This window comes from Sinocyclocheilus rhinocerous, unplaced genomic scaffold (assembly GCF_001515625.1).
Source record: "Sinocyclocheilus rhinocerous isolate Xijiao unplaced genomic scaffold, SAMN03320098_v1.1 scaffold147, whole genome shotgun sequence".
NCBI classification, from domain to species: Eukaryota; Metazoa; Chordata; class Actinopteri; order Cypriniformes; family Cyprinidae; genus Sinocyclocheilus; species Sinocyclocheilus rhinocerous.
This window is the reverse complement of record NW_015651498.1, coordinates 436,606-444,738: the sequence shown is the minus strand read 5'-3', so window position 1 is coordinate 444,738 and position 8,133 is coordinate 436,606. Positions and strand designations below refer to the sequence as shown.

Genomic DNA, 8,133 nt, shown 5'->3' with positions numbered 1-8,133 from the left:
GTTTGAGTCCGCTCGCGCTGCGCCGCCGCGGTCTGCGGATTGAAGAGTGCGCTGAAAGACGGGGAGGAGACGAAATCTGCCGCCTTTTTCATATGAAATTTAAATTGGACTGACCCTGAGGCGATCACGAATTCGTGTACAGTTTATGGAGCTAATCGCTATAGCCTAAAAAATGGCTAAAAATGGCCTAGCGACGTCCATGCTTCTTACGTCCATTTCGGAGACTCAGGACAAATATTTAAATCGATCGCTCAGGTATTTAAGTGGCACCGAAATCTGCGTTCTGATTCGGTTCTTGTACATACCGGTTACATAGGTACGGGTTTCAGTACCCAACCCTAATTATGTCTCACCGAAAGTTTTCAAATTACTTTATAAGTTATTTATTGAAGAAATATGAATTGTACCTCACCTTCAGCATTATAATTATTTCACCTGCACCGGGTGCCGCTGCATGTCATGCCAAAGCTCTGACGGCAGGCGCGTCATCAGCTTGAGATCATTTTTTTGAGATCTGCCTATTTAGAGATCGCCGATCAAACATCCCAACGCGATTATCGGCCGATAGTAGTCCTGTCATGATAACAACTTTTCCTAGCCAATAGTGATCGGTAGTCGATCAATCGGAGCACCCCTACAATCTTTAACTTATAATTTTATTATTTACGTTCCGTTTTATTTTATGCCATATTGATTACCCAAACCAAAACCACAAGAATAGTATTTACCTGATATTCACCAAACTACAATGCTGTATAGAGGAATTTCTTGCAAACTGAATGATTTATTATTTGACTGCAGTTTACTTTGTATATTACAAATAAAATGATGATATCTGTGCATCCTACATTTCAATCACTGATGAAGTTTTTATGCCACTGAATATATAATCATAATGTAACAGCATAATAAAGCAAGGCGGCCTACACACTTCCAAATGACAACAAACTTTTAATTTTTCAATCACTGATGAAGTTTAATGCCACAAAGTAAAAAAAAAAAAAAAACAACAACAGCGCTATCCTTTTCCCTACATAGGTCTTATAAAATTGTAGGGATCACACAATACAAAAGTGATAGACATCATTTACAAAAGAAAAAGCTCCAGCCTTCAAAGCAAGATCTCCTACCACCGTTTCTCTGCCGTAGCTGCCATTAAAAACTTACTGCACCAAATCTCTGCGACTTGCACCTTCCTCGCATTCACCAACCTCGGCCCAGTGCCCAGAGGCAGAGCGACACCATCCAGACACAACCTAGCAGGAAAAGCTGCTTCCTCTCCAGCAGACAGTACTTATAATAACATGACAGCAAACCATAACAAAGCCTCATCTTCACAGCATCTACTATAACTAAAGCTGTAATAGAACACGTATCATCAATGTCGAACTGCGTAGCGTAAAGCCAGCATTTGTGGGCAACAGATGGGCACTGCAGCAGGTGAGAGCATGATGCTCATATTCAGCCATCAAATGCTTGTTCTTCAATGCATTTCACAGACATTCACTCCTTTCAATTGTTAAATGTTTTTATGATGCCTAATGCTAATTTAAGCAGACACAGCATGCATTAATCATTGGGAAACACAGATTTTAACTCCCTGTGCAATACGGTATGCAGATATGCCTCTCAATGCAGCAAGCAGATGCTGAGACGGGAAAGACAAGGAGACGGAAAGACAGGATTCCCTTTCGCTGCATGGAACATGCACACATATACACTCACGCTTAGGTGGGGTGCAGGATGAGATGGAGAGGAAAGCAAAGAGAGCTCGTCTTGTTGCTTGACTACCCACCTCTGCCGATGCCTGCTGCAGTGTTTCCTGCTCAGCGAGGCTGAAGAAGAGTTGGGTGGGTGCAGCCAGATTGCCTCCGCCGAGCGTCAGAAACAACGGCGAGAGAGAGAGAGAGAGAGGGAGGGAGGGGGAGATGAGACGGGAATGGTGAGTGGGTTTATCCTCCACACTACCCTGTCAAGTGTGTGCCTGTATGGCTGAGTGCATGAGTGTGCGCGTGAGAGGGGGCGGATGGGAAGGAGAGAGAGAGACAGAAGCGGCGCTTATGTGCGAGCGAGTCTCCCGAGACAATGCCAGTGAATAGAGACTAAGGAACACAGTAGATGCGTTAAATACAGGGTCCCTCCCCCTTACATCACACTAACACAGCGCTCTGCACAGTCAGCGCAACATCTAACCATATGGAGGAACAACGGGTGCAAGGAGGAACAGAGAGAGAGGGGAAGACACAAGAAAGGAGACACGCCAACAAAGTTAAGCTAGCGTGTTTAAAATGTTTTCAAATAAACCCACTGCAAAGATGTGACTTCACAGATAAAGAGTTTTGGAAATGGTTCTACATGAATTTCTTCAGCATTATGGTGATATATCTGCTGAGTCAAAGGACACATTGCAGGTGTGTGGTGAAATACACTGGGCTTTTCTTACAAGACAACATCAAAAAGCATTTACAATGCATTCAGCTTCCATAATCGGATATACAGTACATGCTTTTCTGTGGGAAATCATGTACAGTAAATGTTTTTATGTCATCAGGATTTGATTGTCTTATTAGCCTATTATATTATTGGTTAATATTGATTAGAGATTAAACTTTCCCCCACCCATGCAGCTTTAGTTATATGAGCAAACTAGTTGAATGAACTATAATAAAATGTAATCAAAATGTACTATTTTAATATTGCTACTGCCTAAAACTTTGCCTGTTGAGTAGTTTAATTTACACATACTTTATATTCTATTTAAAGTATTACAGGCTTGATTGTGTTTACATACAATACTGCCACAGCATTATACTCAAAACAAAAAGTCATGCCAAGAAAAGAAAATATAAAAAAATTATATAAATATACTGAAATATAAAATAAATTTGTTACAATAAATTTTGGAGTGTTATTTTAGTTTCATTGAGATACTATTATAGTTTTTATTAAAATTGTGAATCAGTTTTTATTATCATTTTAATTTTAGTTAAGGTTTTAGTAGTTTTGTTTTTGTAATTTTTAGTAATTTTTTTATATGTCAATATGGTTTTTATTAATTTTTATTTCAGTTTTAGTTATTTATGACTAAATTAAAACGAGTAATGTCATTTTAAATTAAATTAAAATGATTAATGCTGTCTTGGCAACTAGCTGAAATAGAAAAGTTTTTTATATTTTATTTCAGGTTACATTCATTTTATTTCAAGTAACAATTCTTTTTTAATGGTTTTGTTTTTTTAGTTTTAGTTAACTATAATAACCTTGCTTTATATGTGTGCATCTCAACTGCCAGAATTTAATTAAAACTAGTTTATATTTTGACACTTGTTTGACACTGTTACAGACACTGTCAAAATTACAGAAACATTTAAATTATTCATCAGTTTATTTCATTTTTTCATCATTAGAAATCTTCCCAAAGAAGAGGATGCTAGTGGGATGCAGATGAAGAAAGGGGGGGCTCGACAATAAGGACTGCCCGATGGCCCGGGGCCAGCGTGAAAGACGCTCGGGACAATTGCCCGATCGGACCACTGCCGCATCGTCACAAAAAGTTTATAATTTGCATCTGTTTTTCAAGCCTTGCTAATAAAAAAAAAAAACAAGCAATTTAAAAGCATTCCAGCAAGGCGCTAAAGAACTCCATTCTTGGCGAGTAATTATGCACCAAGAGCTTGTAACACTCCAAAGAGAAAGGAAAAATTTAAATTGCATCATATGACTCCTTTAACAATGATTAATCTATAGCTATTTAATTTATACAGTGGAGTAGAGATGCACCGATCGACTGGGCATTTTTTTTTTTATTCCAGACAATCTCCGTGCTTGCACCCTAACTGCATCGCAATAATTTTTTTCAAAATGTCATTTGTGTGGAAATATTACATTATTATTATATTTAGTCTGTAAACGGCCATTAACAGAGGCCAGCGAAGCTGAAGACGAACGCAAAGAGGAGAAAATAACGTTACTTTACAGACAGAGCAGCTCTTTTCACAATGTGCAAAATATAGGAAGAAAATCCTACATATTGAATTTTTATGGATGTGCTGAGGGGAACTGACTGTTTTCAGAAAAGTTGACATGGCGTTTTCTATTCATCTTGGCTCGGTATAATGCATTTAAAGTAGTGCTAATATGACAGTTCTGCTTTGTTTACAGCAATAACCAAGTAAACGCTGCTGTACCATGAGGGCCACCTGCTGTCAGAGAGTGAATCTGCATCTCAATCAGCCCGTCTGCTGTTTCCGTTTCATACCTGTAGGTGTTTTATGTAGCATAATTTCACAAAGCTAAAGTCAGATGTTAATCTTTTTTTTATTTATTTTTTTATTCATGATTAAAATGCAGTGGTTACCACTAATTTCAAATGGCTATGAAAAATCAAGGTGCAACACAGTAAAGAGTATGGAAATGGTATTTTATATGTGATTATTCAATTTCGGTACCTGAACACCTACAAACATAAAATCCTAATTCATTTCATTTGTATCTTTGTTCTATATATTCAGTTGTGCTATTGCTTGTAATTTGTTCATTTGTTCTTATTTAATGACTGTTCACTTGTCTTTATTAATGATTAACTTTATATTTGTCAGGCTAGTAGTTTTTGCGGTTGTATTGAAATTGAAATCGAGAATTGTAAAATTTAATTTGTATCTAAAATATTGGTGTCATATAAGCTTATTTATTAGAATACAAGATAACAAAACAAAAACAATAATAAAGGCAACCATTTAATTTTTTTTCAGTGAAAATGTTGGCAGGGCAAGTAATAATTTGAACCACTGGCCTGACCTGCGTTGAGCCCTGGGTACTACCTTTCCATCAATTCAGCTTCTGCACTATAGATCATCTCATTTTCCACACAGATTGTATTAGCACATGCATTAGTATGAGATGTTTGGCCGTAGCTTTGGGGACTGCAGCAACTCTAGCATTACATTACTACGGTGTCGCTGGTCCTTGGCTCACGTCCAGCCTACTACAGCAGATCTGTTTGCCACCTCTCTATTCCCATCCTTGCAGCATGGAGACCATAAGGATATGCCTCAACATTTAGCCTAAGTACTGTCCTAAGTGATGCATTTACTTTGAGTGCTAAATAGGATACAGAACAGTGTAAGAATAAATGCTTTCTTGAAGACCAGAATAGTCTATTAAATTTTCACAAATTCATGCGCATATATATATATATATATATATATACACACAGTGTTTCCCCTGCCATTATATTAGGGGCACCCCCCGCCCCCCTTGAATGTTTTCAGTGTGTGTATCAGTTCTTTTTGAACGTTTTCATCTAATTTGAACAAAACCGTGATAATATTGATAATCGTGATAACTTTGGTCACTATAATCGTGATATGAAATTTTCATACCGTTACATCCCTAGTCCCTCCACACTGCAATGGAAAATTAGGAATTACATTTGCACAGTTAATTGCATAACCACAAGGACAAAATACACAAGAACATATAATGATGAGCGCTGCACTATCTGACAGGTTTCTAATTAACCCCTGCAATTGAAAATGTCACAGACAAAATATGACAAATTACAGCAATCAACTATCCATAACATTTTAGAAAATATTGAAGGACCGTCACTCCAGAAAGCTCCAAGGACATTAAGAGCATCCCAAAGTCTGTTGAGAGACTCTCAAGGTCACTTACACCAAATTAACAAAATAATATGGATGTGACGAGATCTCGTGGCACGAGATCTCACGAGATCTGACTGGTTTCGCGAGAACGTGACGATATCCTCGCAAAACAATTTGCAGTGTTTACATTAGAGCTGCATGATTAATTGTGTAAAGATCGCAATCTCGATTCAAACACCCACGCAATCTTATTCCTGAATGACAACGATTCAGCTATGTCTATTACGACTGTTTCACATCGCGAGTGTCACTGGAGCGTGAGAAGCATGTTTTGTCGCTGCCCATGTTAATGAATCACTCATGCTGCTGCTGATTCAGAAAGAGCAACACAAACAGTCTTTTCAATCACACATCATTATTTCTGTGTTACAGACATGTAAATAACATAAGTACTGGGATAAAAGTTTATAGTTTGGGTATAAACACTTATTCTCTACAGTAGCGATCAAAATGAAAGTATTATAACACGTGTATGTATTGTAACACTTATCCTCTTCCGCCAGGAGGTGGCGACAACTGCCCGTTTAAAAAAGTATTTGTCATTGAATCATTCATACAGGAGATTTTAATTGTGAAACCGGTCTTTATGAATTGGGACACTGACTCCTTCATTGAATTTTTGTTTTGTTTAGTTTTTTTGTTCAAATGAATATATTTAAAAAAAAAACTTAAGCAATAAACATTTTGTCAGAACTAGGGGTCGACCGATATGTTTTTTTTGGCTTCAATAATTTACATGTTAGAAATGTATGTGTAATAGCATAACCTCTCATAATTCCTCATTAATTCTTTTCTGATGGCTAAAGCATAATCTACAATAGTAGAGGTGACTATTCAATTCATCATCTAATGCACATCAATGGATTAACTTAAAAAAATTTATATATAAGTGGAAATAATTAAATTGTCTTCATAGCTATATTGTAGAAGTTGCTAAGAAGACTGCAACTATTTTCATGAAACTATAATACTAATAGCCTTTTACAGGCACACTTAGTTCAATAGCCTATTGAAATTTTTTTTTATATATTAGAATGAGTACATTACAATATAAATTTATTAGAACGAGTGCATTATTATTTATGGGCTTAAAAACAAGATGCAAACAATCAGAATATTGTACCTGGTGGGGAGTGCCCAATGTAAACATGAAACATATGCCATTACCTATATTGTACTGTGGTACAGTTATGGAGGCCCTTCATAATGCAGAGGTCAACTGCCTACTCTGCCAATAGTTAGAAATGGCACTATAGTATGCAGTGTTTAATAAATAGCGGTTTTACTAAATTCTGCTGAGGTGAAATTTAGTGCAGTCCATATCGTGATACGACAGAACGCTGAAATCACCGCGAGCGTCGCACACTTTGTATGGGTAGAAAACAAAACAGCGCGTCTGTGCCACTTACATAGAGACATTATTGCAGATCATGCAGGATTCATATTTAAATAGTATTTTTGCGGATTAATATTTACAGATACTAGTCCATATCGCAACTCTATTTAAGTGTACTGACCTACTTTTGATTAATTCATCCAAACTTTGACAAATTCTGTGACATTCCGCGTCATATAGTAAATTCCATTTATATGACTGGATTCCGCGATTCCGTCCAAATTTTCTGCATCGCGAAAATCATAAATAATATTGAGGCGTTTTGCAACTTAAGTGTAACATTAGTGGATTGTGATTTATTGCAACTTAAGCAACGTCTGCTGCTGCCTTACCTTTGAGAGACAACTGATGCGTGATCCCTGAAGCAGCTCCAGTTAGCAAGCGCTTTCGGAGTGAGCGTGAATTCCGCATTGATTGGTCGGACTCATGACTCCCAACAAATCAGATGAGCGGTGGGCAGAGATTGCTTTAGGCCACAGAGTGGTGAGTTCTGACAAGCTGCATCAGAGCCAAATAAGCCTATGTAAGTTTTTCCCATACATTGATTTTTTTGGGGCGCCCGCCACAATATCAAAACTGACCGCCACAAATAGATTTTCCAAAATTGAAACCTGGTGTTTTTATATTTCTGAAGGAACCTGACTGTTTTCAGAAGACTTTGGATGTCATTTTCATTTCATCTTGCATGTAATATCTGATAAAGCAGATTCCGCGATTCCGTCCAAATTTTCTGCATCGCGAAAATCATAAATAATATTGAGGCGTTTTGCAACTTAAGTGTAACATTAGTGGATTGTGATTTATTGCAACTTAAGCAACGTCTGCTGCTGCCTTACCTTTGAGAGACAACTGATGCGTGATCCCTGAAGCAGCTCCAGTTAGCAAGCGCTTTCGGAGTGAGAGTGAATTCCGCATTGATTGGTCAAACTCGTGACTCCCAACAAATCAGATGGGCGATGGGTGGAGATTGCTTTAGGCCACACAGTGGTGAGTTCTGACAGGCTGCATCAGAGCCAAATAGCGCGTTTCAAAATTAAGTTATTTTATCGGCGAATCGGTTTTGAAAATGAC

The 8,133-nt window shown here is 37.6% G+C and overlaps 1 protein-coding gene across 3 annotated transcripts in view; it reads right to left on the bottom strand.

Moving 5' to 3' along the window:
• The window catches only part of kcnab2a (potassium voltage-gated channel subfamily A regulatory beta subunit 2a), a 140,392-nt gene that overhangs the window by 114,712 nt on the left and 17,547 nt on the right, over positions 1-8,133 (bottom strand). Inside the window, exon 1 of one of the 3 annotated variants that reach the window (XM_016518386.1) lies at positions 1,796-2,103. The exons of the other annotated variants lie outside the window; for them this stretch is intronic. The gene's annotated coding sequence lies outside the window, so the exon portion shown is untranslated. Of the gene's footprint in view, positions 1-1,795; positions 2,104-8,133 lie in introns of those variants that run through there. 3 annotated transcript variants of the gene reach the window in all.